Source organism: Hemitrygon akajei, chromosome 8 (assembly GCF_048418815.1).
Source record: "Hemitrygon akajei chromosome 8, sHemAka1.3, whole genome shotgun sequence".
Taxonomy (NCBI): Eukaryota; Metazoa; Chordata; class Chondrichthyes; order Myliobatiformes; family Dasyatidae; genus Hemitrygon; species Hemitrygon akajei.
In genome coordinates, this window is record NC_133131.1 from 171,546,543 (window position 1) to 171,561,966 (window position 15,424).

At 62.3% G+C, this 15,424-nt stretch overlaps 1 protein-coding gene across 2 annotated transcripts in view; it reads left to right on the top strand.

Moving 5' to 3' along the window:
- Positions 1–15,424, top strand: part of c8h8orf82 (chromosome 8 C8orf82 homolog) — a 130,249-nt gene that overhangs the window by 39,893 nt on the left and 74,932 nt on the right. The gene's annotated exons all lie outside the window — the stretch shown is intronic.

Genomic DNA, 15,424 nt, shown 5'->3' on the forward strand with positions numbered 1-15,424 from the left:
GTCTTTTCCACCATCACCTCCCACCTCACTTCATTCCCCACCCCTCATCTGGTCTCACCCATCACCTCCCACCTCCTCACTTCATCTTCCCCCTCACCTGGTCTCACCCATCACCTCAACCTCCTCACTTCATCTTCCCCCTCACCTGGTCTCACCCATCACCTCCCACCTCCTCACTTCATCCCCCCCCTCACCTGGTCTCACCCATCACCTCCCACCTCCTCACTTCATCCCCCCCTCACCCACCTTCCCCCTCACCTGGTCTCACCCATCACCTCCACCTCCTCACTTCATCCCCCCCCTCACCTGGTCTCACCCATCACCTCCCACCTCCTCACTTCATCCCCCCCCTCACCTATCTCACCCATCACCTCCACCTCCTCACTTCATCCCCCCCCTCACCTGGTCTCACCCATCACCTCCCACCTCCTCACTTCATCCCCCCCCTCACCTATCTCACCCATCACCTCCACCTCCTCACTTCATCCCCCCCCTCACCTGGTCTCACCCATCACCTCCCACCTCCTCACTTCATCCCCCCCTCACCCACCTTCCCCCTCACCTGGTCTCACCCATCACCTCCACCTCCTCACTTCATCCCCCCCCTCACCTGGTCTCACCCATCACCTCCCACCTCCTCACTTCATCCCCCCCCCTCACCTGGTCTCACCCATCAACTCCACCTCCTGACTTCATCCCCCCCCTCACCTGGTCTCACCCATCACCTCCCACCTCCTCACTTCATCCCCCCCCCTCACCTGGTCTCACCCATCACCTCCCACCTCCTCACTTCATCCCCCCCTCACCTGGTCTCACCCATCACCTCCCACCTCCTCACTTCATCCCCCCCTCACCTGGTCTCACCCATCACCTGCCACCTCCTCACTTCATCCCCCCCCTCACCTGGTCTCACCCATCACCTCCCACCTCCTCACTTCATCCCCCCCTCACCTGGTCTCACCCATCACCTCCCACCTCCTCACTTCATCCCCCCCTCACCTGGTCTCACCCATCACCTCCCACCTCCTCACTTCATCCCCCCCTCACCTGGTCTCACCCATCACCTCCCACCTCCTCACTTCATCCCCCCCCTCACCTGGTCTCACCCATCACCTCCCACCTCCTCACTTCATCCCCCCCTCACCTGGTCTCACCCATCACCTCCCACCTCCTCACTTCATCCCCCCCTCACCTGGTCTCACCCATCACCTCCCACCTCCTCACTTCATCCCCCCCTCACCTGGTCTCACCCATCACCTCCCACCTCCTCACTTCATCCCCCCCTCACCTGGTCTCACCCATCACCTCCCACCTCCTCACTTCATCCCCCCCTCACCTGGTCTCACCCATCACCTCCCACCTCCTCACTTCATCCCCCCCTCACCTGGTCTCACCCATCACCTCCCACCTCCTCACTTCATCCCCCCCCTCACCTGGTCTCACCCATCAACTCCACCTCCTCACTTCATCCCCCCCCTCACCTGGTCTCACCCATCACCTCCCACCTCCTCACTTCATCCCCCCCCTCACCTGGTCTCACCCATCAACTCCACCTCCTCACTTCATCCCCCCCCTCACCTGGTCTCACCCATCACCTCCCACCTCCTCACTTCATCCCCCCCTCACCCACCTTCCCCCTCACCTGGTCTCACCCATCACCTCCACCTCCTCACTTCATCCCCCCCCCTCACCTGGTCTCACCCATCACCTCCCACCTCCTCACTTCATCTTCCCCCTCACCTGGTCTCACCCATCACCTCCCACCTCCTCACTTCATCCCCCCCCCTCACCTGGTCTCACCCATCACCTCCCACCTCCTCACTTCATCTTCCCCCTCACCTGGTCTCACCCATCACCTCCACCTCCTCACTTCATCTTCCCCCTCACCTGGTCTCACCCATCACCTCCCACCTCCTCACTTCATCTTCCCCCTCACCCACCTTCCCCCTCACCTGGTCTCACCCATCACCTCCCACCTCCTCACTTCATCCCCCCCCCTCACCTGGTCTCACCCATCACCTCCCACCTCCTCACTTCATCTTCCCCCTCACCTGGTCTCACCCATCACCTCCCACCTCCTCACTTCATCTTCCCCCTCACCTGGTCTCACCCATCACCTCCCACCTCCTCACTTCATCTTCCCCCTCACCTGGTCTCACCCATCACCTCCCACCTCCTCACTTCATCCCCCCCCCTCACCTGGTCTCACCCATCACCTCCCACCTCCTCACTTCATCCCCCCCTCACCTGCTCTCACCCATCACCTCCAACCTCCTCACTTCATCTTCCCCCTCACCTGGTCTCACCCATCACCTCCCACCTCCTCACTTCATCCCCCCCCCTCACCTGGTCTCACCCATCACCTCCCACCTCCTCACTTCATCCCCCCCCCTCACATGGTCTCACCCATCACCTCCCACCTCCTCACTTCATCCCCCCCCTCACCTGGTCTCACCCATCACCTCCCACCTCCTCACTTCATCCCCCCCTCACCTGGTCTCACCCATCACCTCCCACCTCCTCACTTCATCCCCCCCCCCTCACCTGGTCTCACCCATCACCTCCCACCTCCTCACTTCATTCCCCCCCTCACCTGGTCTCACCCATCACCTCCCACCTCCTCACTTCATCCCCCCCTCACCCACCTTCCATCTCACCTGGTCTCACCCATCACCTCCCACCTCCTCACTTCATCCCCCCCTCACCTGGTCTCACCCATCACCTCCCACCTCCTCACTTCATCCCCCCCCCCTCACCTGGTCTCACCCATCACCTCCCACCTCCTCACTTCATCCCCCCCTCACCTGGTCTCACCCATCACCTCCCACCTCCTCACTTCATCTTCCCCCTCACCCACCTTCCCCCTCACCTGGTCTCACCCATCACCTCCCACCTCCTCACTTCATCCCCCCCCTCACCTGGTCTCACCCATCACCTCCCACCTCCTCACTTCATCCACCCCCTCACCCACCTTCCCCCTCACCTGGTCTCACCCATCACCTCCCACCTCCTCACTTCATCCCCCCCTCACCTGGTCTCACCCATCACCTCCCAACTCCTCACTTCATCCCCCCCCTCACCTGGTCTCACCCATCACCTCCCACCTCCTCACTTCATCCCCCCCCTCACCTGGTCTCACCCATCACCTCCCACCTCCTCACTTCATCCACCCCCTCACCCACCTTCCCCCTCACCTGGTCTCACCCATCACCTCCCACCTCCTCACTTCATCCCCCCCTCACCTGGTCTCACCCATCACCTCCCACCTCCTCACTTCATCCCCCCCTCACCTGGTCTCACCCATCACCTCCCACCTCCTCACTTCATCCCCCCCCTCACCTGGTCTCACCCATCACCTCCACCTCCTCACTTCATCTTCCCCCTCACCTGGTCTCACCCATCACCTCCCACCTCCTCTCTTCATCCCCCCCTCACCTGGTCTCACCCATCACCTCCACCTCCTCACTTCATCTTCCCCCTCACCTGGTCTCACCCATCACCTCCCACCTCCTCACTTCATCCCCCCCTCACCTGGTCTCACCCATCACCTCCCACCTCCTCACTTCATCCCCCCCCTCACCTGGTCTCACCCATCAACTCCACCTCCTCACTTCATCCCCCCCCTCACCTGGTCTCACCCATCACCTCCCACCTCCTCACTTCATCCCCCCCCTCACCTGGTCTCACCCATCACCTCCCACCTCCTCACTTCATCCCCCCCCTCACCTGGTCTCACCCATCACCTCCCACCTCCTCACTTCATCCCCCCCCTCACCTGGTCTCACCCATCACCTCCCACCTCCTCACTTCATCCCCCCCCTCACCTGGTCTCACCCATCACCTCCCACCTCCTCACTTCATCCCCCCCTCACCCACCTTCCCCCTCACCTGGTCTCACCCATCACCTCCACCTCCTCACTTCATCCCCCCCCTCACCTGGTCTCACCCATCACCTCCCACCTCCTCACTTCATCTTCCCCCTCACCTGGTCTCACCCATCACCTCCCACCTCCTCACTTCATCCCCCCCCCTCACCTGGTCTCACCCATCACCTCCCACCTCCTCACTTCATCTTCCCCCTCACCTGGTCTCACCCATCACCTCCACCTCCTCACTTCATCTTCCCCCTCACCTGGTCTCACCCATCACCTCCCACCTCCTCACTTCATCTTCCCCCTCACCCACCTTCCCCCTCACCTGGTCTCACCCATCACCTCCCACCTCCTCACTTCATCTTCCCCCTCACCCACCTTCCCCCTCACCTGGTCTCACCCATCACCTCCCACCTCCTCACTTCATCCCCCCCCCTCACCTGGTCTCACCCATCACCTCCCACCTCCTCACTTCATCTTCCCCCTCACCTGGTCTCACCCATCACCTCCCACCTCCTCACTTCATCTTCCCCCTCACCTGGTCTCACCCATCACCTCCCACCTCCTCACTTCATCTTCCCCCTCACCTGGTCTCACCCATCACCTCCCACCTCCTCACTTCATCCCCCCCCCTCACCTGGTCTCACCCATCACCTCCCACCTCCTCACTTCATCCCCCCCTCACCTGGTCTCACCCATCACCTCCAACCTCCTCACTTCATCTTCCCCCTCACCTGGTCTCACCCATCACCTCCCACCTCCTCACTTCATCCCCCCCCCTCACCTGGTCTCACCCATCACCTCCCACCTCCTCACTTCATCCCCCCCCCTCACATGGTCTCACCCATCACCTCCCACCTCCTCACTTCATCCCCCCCTCACCTGGTCTCACCCATCACCTCCCACCTCCTCACTTCATCCCCCCCTCACCTGGTCTCACCCATCACCTCCCACCTTTTCACTTCATCCCCCCCCCCCTCACCTGGTCTCACCCATCACCTCCCACCTCCTCACTTCATTCCCCCCTCACCTGGTCTCACCCATCACCTCCCACCTCCTCACTTCATCCCCCCCTCACCCACCTTCCATCTCACCTGGTCTCACCCATCACCTCCCACCTCCTCACTTCATCCCCCCCTCACCTGGTCTCACCCATCACCTCCCACCTCCTCACTTCATCCCCCCCTCACCTGGTCTCACCCATCACCTCCCACCTCCTCACTTCATCCCCCCCCCCTCACCTGGTCTCACCCATCACCTCCCACCTCCTCACTTCATCCCCCCCCTCACCTGGTCTCACCCATCACCTCCCACCTCCTCACTTCATCCACCCCCTCACCCACCTTCCCCCTCACCTGGTCTCACCCATCACCTCCCACCTCCTCACTTCATCCCCCCCCCTCACCTGGTCTCACCCATCACCTCCCACCTCCTCACTTCATCCACCCCCTCACCCACCTTCCCCCTCACCTGGTCTCACCCATCACCTCCCACCTCCTCACTTCATCCCCCCCCCCTCACCTGGTCTCACCCATCACCTCCCACCTCCTCACTTCATCCCCCCCCTCACCTGGTCTCACCCATCACCTCCCACCTCCTCACTTCATCCCCCCCTCACCTGGTCTCACCCATCACCTCCCAACTCCTCACTTCATCCCCCCCTCACCTGGTCTCACCCATCACCTCCCACCTCCTCACTTCATCCCCCGCTCACCTGGTCTCACCCATCACCTCCCACCTCCTCACTTCATCCCCCCCCTCACCTGGTCTCACCCATCACCTCCCACCTCCTCACTTCATCCCCCCCTCACCTGGTCTCACCCATCACCTCCCACCTCCTCACTTCATCCACCCCCTCACCCACCTTCCCCCTCACCTGGTCTCACCCATCACCTCCCACCTCCTCACTTCATCCCCCCCCTCACCTGGTCTCACCCATCACCTCCCACCTCCTCACTTCATCCACCCCCTCACCCACCTTCCCCCTCACCTGGTCTCACCCATCACCTCCCACCTCCTCACTTCATCCCCCCCCCCCTCACCTGGTCTCACCCATCACCTCCCAACTCCTCACTTCATCCCCCCCCTCACCTGGTCTCACCCATCACCTCCCACCTCCTCACTTCATCCACCCCCTCACCCACCTTCCCCCTCACCTGGTCTCACCCATCACCTCCCACCTCCTCACTTCATCCCCCCCCCCTCACCTGGTCTCACCCATCACCTCCCACCTCCTCACTTCATCCCCCCCTCACCTGGTCTCACCCATCACCTCCCACCTCCTCACTTCATCCCCCCCTCACTCACCTTCCCCCTCACCTGGTCTCACCCATCACCTCCCACCTCCTCACTTCATCCCCCCCTCACCCACCTTCCCCCTCACCTGGTCTCACCCATCACCTCCCAACTCCTCACTTCATCCCCCCCTCACCTGGTCTCACCCCATCACCTCCCACCTCCTCACTTCATCCCCCCCTCACCTGGTCTCACCCATCACCTCCCACCTCCTCACTTCATCTTCCCCCTCACATGGTCTCACCCATCACCTCCACCTCCTCACTTCATCCCCCCCCTCACCTGGTCTCACCCATCACCTCCCACCTCCTCACTTCATCCCCCCCCTCACCCACCTTCCCCCTCACCTGGTCTCACCCATCACCTCCCTCCACCTCACCCACCTTCCCCCTCACCTGGTCTCACCCATCACCTCCCACCTCCTCACTTCATCCCCCCCCTCACCTGGTCTCACCCATCACCTCCCACCTCCTCACTTCATCCCCCCCTCATCTGGTCTCACCCATCACCTCCCAACTCCTCACTTCATCCCCCCCTCACCTGGTCTCACCCATCACCTCCACCTCCTCACTTCATCCCCCCCCTCACCCACCTTCCCCCTCACCTGGTCTCACCCATCACCTCCACCTCCTCACTTCATCCCCCCCCTCACCCACCTTCCCCCTCACCTGGTCTCACCCATCACCTCCCAACTCCTCACTTCATCCCCCCCTCACCTGGTCTCACCCATCACCTCCACCTCCTCACTTCATCCCCCCCCCTCACCCACCTTCCCCCTCACCTGGTCTCACCCATCACCTCCCACCTCACATCATCACCCCCCCTCACCTGGTCTCACCCATCACCTCCCACCTCACTTCATCTTCCCCCTCACCTGGTCTCACCCATCACCTCCCACCTCCTCACTTCATCTTCACCCTCACCTGGTCTCACCCATCACCTCCCACCTCACTTCATCCCCCCCCTCACCTGGTCTCACCCATCACCTCCCACCTCCTCACTTCATCCCCCCCTCACCTGGTCTCACCCATCACCTCCCACCTCCTCACTTCATCCCCCCCCCCTCACCTGGTCTCACCCATCACCTCCCACCTCCTCACTTCATCCCCCCCTCACCTGGTCTCACCCATCACCTCCCACCTCCTCACTTCATCCCCCCCTCACCTGGTCTCACCCATCACCTCCCACCTCCTCACTTCATCCCCCCCCTCACCTGGTCTCACCCATCACCTCCCACCTCCTCACTTCATCTCCCCCTCACCTGGTCTCACCCATCACCTCCCAACTCCTCACTTCATCACCCCCTCACCTGGTCTCACCCATCACCTCCCACCTCACTTCATCTTCCCCCTCACCTGGTCTCACCCATCACCTCCCACCTCCTCACTTCATCCCCCCCTCACCTGGTCTCACCCATCACCTCCCACCTCCTCACTTCATCCCCCCCTCACCCACCTTCCCCCTCACCTGGTCTCACCCATCACCTCCCACCTCCTCACTTCATCCCCCCCCTCACCCACCTTCCCCCTCACCTGGTCTCACCCATCACCTCCCACCTCACTTCATCTTCCCCCTCACCTGGTCTCACCCATCACCTCCCACCTCCTCACTTCATCCCCCCCCCCTCACCTGGTCTCACCCATCACCTCCCACCTCCTCACTTCATCCCCCCCCTCACCTGGTCTCACCCATCACCTCCCAACTCCTCACTTCATCACCCCCCCTCACCTGGTCTCACCCATCACCTCCCACCTCCTCACTTCATCCCCCCCCCCCCTCACCTGGTCTCACCCATCACCTCCCACCTCCTCACTTCATCTTCCCCCCCCTCACCTGGTCTCACCCATCACCTCCCACCTCCTCACCTTCATCCCCCCCCTCACCTGGTCTCACCCATCACCTCCACCTCCTCACTTCATCCCCCCCCTCACACCTGGTCTCACCCATCACCTCCACCTCCTCACTTCATCTTTCCCCCTCACCTGGTCTCACCCATCACCTCCACCTCCTCACTTCATCTTCCCCCTCACCTGGTCTCACCCATCACCTCCCACCTCCTCTCTTCATCCCCCCCTCACCTGGTCTCACCCATCACCTCCACCTCCTCACTTCATCTTCCCCCTCACCTGGTCTCACCCATCACCTCCCACCTCCTCACTTCATCCCCCCCTCACCTGGTCTCACCCATCACCTCCCACCACCTCACTTCATCCCCCCCCTCACCTGGTCTCACCCATCACCTCCCACCTCCTCACTTCATCCCCCCCCTCACCCACCTTCCCCCTCACCTGGTCTCACCCATCACCTCCCACCTCCTCACTTCATCCCCCCACCTCACCTGGTCTCACCCATCACCTCCCACCTCCTCACTTCATCCCCCCCTCACCTGGTCTCACCCATCACCTCCCACCTCCTCACTTCATCCCCCCCTCACCCTGGTCTCACCCATCACCTCCCACCTCCTCACTTCATCCCCCCCCCTCACCTGGTCTCACCCATCACCTCCCACCTCCTCACTTCACCCCCCCCCTCACCTGGTCTCACCCATCACCTCCACCTCCTCACTTCATCCCCCCCCTCACCCACCTTCCCCCTCACCTGGTCTCACCCATCACCTCCCAACTCCTCACTTCATCCCCCCCCTCACCTGGTCTCACCCATCACCTCCCACCTCCTCACTTCATCCCCCCCTCACCTGGTCTCACCCATCACCTCCCACCTCCTCACTTCATCCCCCCCCTCACCCACCTTCCCCCTCACCTGGTCTCACCCATCACCTCCCACCTCCTCACTTCATCTCCCCCTCACCTGGTCTCACCCATCACCTCCCACCTCCTCACTTCATCCCCCCCCTCACCTGGTCTCACCCATCACCTCCACCTCCACACTTCATCTTCCCCCTCACCCACCTTCCCCCTCACCTGGTCTCACCCATCACCTCCACCTCCTCACTTCATCCCCCCCTCACCCACCTTCCCCCTCACCTGGTCTCACCCATCACCTCCCACCTCCTCACTTCATCTTCCCCCTCACCTGGTCTCACCCATCACCTCCCACTCCTCACTTCATCCCCCCCCTCACCTGGTCTCACCCATCACCTCCCACCTCCTCACTTCATCCCCCCCTCACCTGGTCTCACCCATCACCTCCCACCTCCTCACTTCATCCCCCCCCCTCACCCACCTTCCCCCTCACCTGGTCTCACCCATCACCTCCCTCCACCTCACCCACCTTCCCCCTCACCTGGTCTCACCCATCACCTCCCAACTCCTCACTTCATCCCCCCCTCACCTGGTCTCACCCATCACCTCCACCTCCTCACTTCATCTTCCCCCTCACCTGGTCTCACCCATCACCTCCACCTCCTCACTTCATCCCCCCCTCACCTGGTCTCACCCATCACCTCCCACCTCCTCACTTCATCCCCCCCCTCACCTGGTCTCACCCATCACCTCCACCTCCTCACTTCATCCCCCCCTCCCCGCCTTCCCCTCACCTGGTCTCACCCATCACCTCCCACCTCCTCAGTTCATCCCCCCCCCTCACCTGGTCTCACCCATCACCTCCCACCTCCTCACTTCATCCCCCCCCTCACCTGGTCTCACCCATCACCTCCCACCTCCTCACTTCATCCCCCCCTCACCTGGTCTCACCCATCACCTCCCACCTCCTCACTTCATCCCCCCCCTCACCTGGTCTCACCCATCACCTCCCACCTCCTCACTTCATCCCCCCCCTCACCTGGTCTCACCCATCACCTCCCACCTCCTCACTTCATCTTCCCCCTCACCTGGTCTCACCCATCACCTCCACCTCCTCACTTCATCCCCCCCCTCACCTGGTCTCACCCATCACCTCCCACCTCCTCACTTCATCCCCCCCCTCACCCACCTTCCCCCTCACCTGGTCTCACCCATCACCTCCCCTCCACCTCACCCACCTTCCCCCTCACCTGGTCTCACCCATCACCTCCCACCTCCTCACTTCATCCCCCCCTCACCTGGTCTCACCCATCACCTCCCACCTCCTCACTTCATCCCCCCCCTCATCTGGTCTCACCCATCACCTCCACCTCCTCACTTCATCCCCCCCCTCACCCACCTTCCCCCTCACCTGGTCTCACCCATCACCTCCCACCTCCTCAGTTCATCCCCCCCCCTCACCGTGTCTACCCATCACCTCCACCTCCTCACTTCTCCCCCCCTCACCTGGTCTCACCCATCACCTCCCACCTCCTCAGTTCATCCCCCCCCCTCACCTGGTCTCACCCCATCACCTCCCACCTCCTCACTTCATCCCCCCCCTCACCTGGTCTCACCCATCACCTCCCACCTCCTCACTTCATCCCCCCCCTCACCCACCTTCCCCCTCACCTGGTCTCACCCATCACCTCCCACCTCCTCACTTCATCCCCCCCTCACCCACCTTCCCCCTCACCTGGTCTCACCCATCACCTCCCAACTCCTCACTTCATCCCCCCCCTCACCTGGTCTCACCCATCACCTCCCACCTCCTCACTTCATCCCCCCCCTCACCTGGTCTCACCCATCACCTCCACCTCCTCACTTCATCTTCCCCCCTCACCTGGTCTCACCCATCACCTCCACCTCCTCACTTCATCCCCCCCCCTCACCTGGTCTCACCCATCACCTCCCACCTCCTCACTTCATCCCCCCCCCTCACCCTCACCCACCTTCCCCCTCACCTGGTCTCACCCATCACCTCCCTCCACCTCACCCACCTTCCCCCCTCACCTGGTCTCACCCATCACCTCCCACCTCCTCACTTCATCCCCCCCTCACCTGGTCTCACCCATCACCTCCCACCTCCTCACTTCATCCCCCCCCTCATCTGGTCTCACCCATCACCTCCCAACTCCTCACTTCATCCCCCCCTCACCTGGTCTCACCCATCACCTCCCACCTCCTCACTTCATCCCCCCCCCTCACCCACCTTCCCCCTCACCTGGTCTCACCCATCACCTCCACCTCCTCACTTCATCCCCCCCCTCACCCACCTTCCCCCTCACCTGGTCTCACCCATCACCTCCCAACTCCTCACTTCATCCCCCCCTCACCTGGTCTCACCCATCACCTCCCACCTCCTCACTTCATCCCCCCCCTCACCCACCTTCCCCTCACCTGGTCTCACCCATCACCTCCCACCTCACATCATCACCCCCCCTCACCTGGTCTCACCCATCACCTCCCACCTCACTTCATCTTCCCCCTCACCTGGTCTCACCCATCACCTCCCACCTCCTCACTTCATCTTCACCCTCACCTGGTCTCACCCATCACCTCCCACCTCACTTCATCCCCCCCTCACCTGGTCTCACCCATCACCTCCCACCTCCTCACTTCATCCCCCCCCCCTCACCTGGTCTCACCCATCACCTCCCACCTCCTCACTTCATCCCCCCCTCACCTGGTCTCACCCATCACCTCCCACCTCCTCACTTCATCCCCCCCTCACCTGGTCTCACCCATCACCTCCCACCTCCTCACTTCATCCCCCCCCCCCTCACCTGGTCTCACCCATCACCTCCCACCTCCTCACTTCATCCCCCCCTCACCTGGTCTCACCCATCACCTCCCACCTCCTCACTTCATCCCCCCCTCACCTGGTCTCACCCATCACCTCCCACCTCCTCACTTCATCCCCCCCTCACCTGGTCTCACCCATCACCTCCCACCTCCTCACTTCATCCCCCCCTCACCTGGTCTCACCCATCACCTCCCAACTCCTCACTTCATCACCCCCCTCACCTGGTCTCACCCATCACCTCCCACCTCACTTCATCTTCCCCCTCACCTGGTCTCACCCATCACCTCCCACCTCCTCACTTCATCCCCCCCTCACCTGGTCTCACCCATCACCTCCCAACTCCTCACTTCATCCCCCCCCTCACCCACCTTCCCCCTCACCTGGTCTCACCCATCACCTCCCACCTCCTCACTTCATCCCCCCCTCACCTGGTCTCACCCATCACCTCCCACCTCCTCACTTCATCCCCCCCTCACCTGGTCTCACCCATCACCTCCCACCTCCTCACTTCATCCCCCCCTCACCTGGTCTCACCCATCACCTCCCACCTCCTCACTTCATCCCCCCCTCACCTGGTCTCACCCATCACCTCCCAACTCCTCACTTCATCACCCCCCTCAACTGGTCTCACCCATCACCTCCCACCTCACTTCATCTTCCCCCTCACCTGGTCTCACCCATCACCTCCCACCTCCTCACTTCATCCCCCCCTCACCTGGTCTCACCCATCACCTCCAACTCCTCACTTCATCCCCCCCCTCACCCACCTTCCCCCTCACCTGGTCTCACCCATCACCTCCCACCTCACTTCATCTTCCCCCTCACCTGGTCTCACCCATCACCTCCCACCTCCTCACTTCATCCCCCCCCCCTCACCTGGTCTCACCCATCACCTCCCACCTCCTCACTTCATCCCCCCCCTCACCTGGTCTCACCCATCACCTCCCAACTCCTCACTTCATCACCCCCCCTCACCTGGTCTCACCCATCACCTCCCACCTCCTCACTTCATCCCCCCCTCACCTGGTCTCACCCATCACCTCCCACCTCCTCACTTCATCTTCCCCCCCCTCACCTGGTCTCACCCATCACCTCCCACCTCCTCACTTCATCCCCCCCCTCACCTGGTCTCACCCATCACCTCCACCTCCTCACTTCATCCCCCCCTCACCTGGTCTCACCCATCACCTCCCACCTCCTCACTTCATCTCCCCCTCACCTGGTCTCACCCATCACCTCCACCTCCTCACTTCATCTTCCCCCTCACCTGGTCTCACCCATCACCTCCCACCTCCTCTCTCATCCCCCCCTCACCTGGTCTCACCCATCACCTCCACCTCCTCACTTCATCTTCCCCCTCACCTGGTCTCACCCATCACCTCCCACCTCCTCACTTCATCCCCCCCCTCACCTGGTCTCACCCATCACCTCCCACCACCTCACTTCATCCCCCCCCTCACCTGGTCTCACCCATCACCTCCCACCTCCTCACTTCATCTTCACCCTCACCCACCTTCCCCCTCACCTGGTCTCACCCATCACCTCCCACCTCCTCACTTCATCCCCCCCCCTCACCTGGTCTCACCCATCACCTCCACCTCCTCACTTCATCCCCCCCTCACCTGGTCTCACCCATCACCTCCCACCTCCTCACTTCATCCCCCCCCTCACCTGGTCTCACCCATCACCTCCACCTCCTCACTTCATCCTCCCCTCACCTGGTCTCACCCATCACCTCCCACCTCCTCACTTCATCCCCCCCCTCACCCACCTTCCCCCTCACCTGGTCTCACCCATCACCTCCCACCTCCTCACTTCATCCCCCACCTCACCTGGTCTCACCCATCACCTCCCACCTCCTCACTTCATCCCCCCCTCACCTGGTCTCACCCATCACCTCCCACCTCCCTCACTTCATCCCCCCCTCACCTGGTCTCACCCATCACCTCCCACCTCCTCACTTCATCCCCCCCCTCACCTGGTCTCACCCATCACCTCCCACCTCCTCACTTCATCCCCCCCCTCACCTGGTCTCACCATCACCTCCACCTCCTCACTTCATCCCCCCCCTCACCCACCTTCCCCCTCACCTGGTCTCACCCATCACCTCCCACCTCCTCACTTCATCCCCCCCCTCACCTGGTCTCACCCATCACCTCCCCACCTCCTCACTTCATCCCCCCTCACCTGGTCTCACCCATCACCTCCCACCTCCTCACTTCATCTCCCCCCTCACCTCCCCCACCTGGTCTCACCCATCACCTCCCACCTCCTCACTTCATCTCCCCCTCACCTGGTCTCACCCATCACCTCCCACCTCCTCACTTCATCCCCCCCCTCACCTGGTCTCACCCATCACCTCCACCTCCACACTTCATCTTCCCCCTCACCCACCTTCCCCCTCACCTGGTCTCACCCATCACCTCCACCTCCTCACTTCATCCCCCCCCCTCACCCACCTTCCCCCTCACCTGGTCTCACCCATCACCTCCCACCTCCTCACTTCATCTTCCCCCTCACCTGGTCTCACCCATCACCTCCCAACTCCTCACTTCATCCCCCCCCTCACCTGGTCTCACCCATCACCTCCCACCTCCTCACTTCATCCCCCCCCTCACCTGGTCTCACCCATCACCTCCCACCTCCTCACTTCATCCCCCCCCTCACCCACCTTCCCCCTCACCTGGTCTCACCCATCACCTCCCAACTCCTCACTTCATCCCCCCCTCACCTGGTCTCACCCATCACCTCCACCTCCTCACTTCATCTTCCCCCTCACCTGGTCTCACCCATCACCTCCACCTCCTCACTTCATCCCCCCCCTCACCTGGTCTCACCCATCACCTCCACCTCCTCACTTCATCCCCCCCCTCACCCACCTTCCCCCTCACCTGGTCTCACCCATCACCTCCCACCTCCTCAGTTCATCCCCCCCCTCACCGTGGTCTACCCATCACCTCCACCTCCTCACTTCATCCCCCCCTCACCTGGTCTCACCCATCACCTCCCACCTCCTCAGTTCATCCCCCCCCCTCACCTGGTCTCACCCATCACCTCCCACCTCCTCACTTCATCCCCCCCCTCACCTGGTCTCACCCATCACCTCCCACCTCCCTCACTTCATCCTCCCCCCTCTCCCACCTCCCCCTCACCTGTCTCACCATCACCTCCCTCACCCACCACCTTCCCCCCTCACCTGGTCACCCATCACCTCCTCACTCTTCCCCTCACCTGGTCTCACCCATCACCTCCCACCTCCTCACTTCATCCCCCCCCTCACCTGGTCTCACCCATCACCTCCCACCTCACTTCACTTCCATCCCCCCCCCCTCACCTGGTCTCACCCATCACCTCCCACCTCCTCACTTCATCCCCCCCCCTCACCTGGTCTCACCCATCACCTCCCACCTCCTCACTTCATCCCCCCCTCACCTGTCTCACCCATCACCTCCCACTCCTCACTTCATCCCCCCTCACCTGGTCTCACCCATCACCTCCACTCCTCACTTCATCCCCCCCCTCACCTGGTCTCACCCATCACCTCCCACCTCCTCACTTCATCTTCCCCCTCACCTGGTCTCACCCATCACCTCCCACCTCCTCACTTCATCCCCCCCTCACCTGGTCTCACCCATCACCTCCCACCTCACTTCATCCCCCCTCATCTGGTCTCACCCCATCACCTCCCCACCTCCTCACTTCATCCCCCC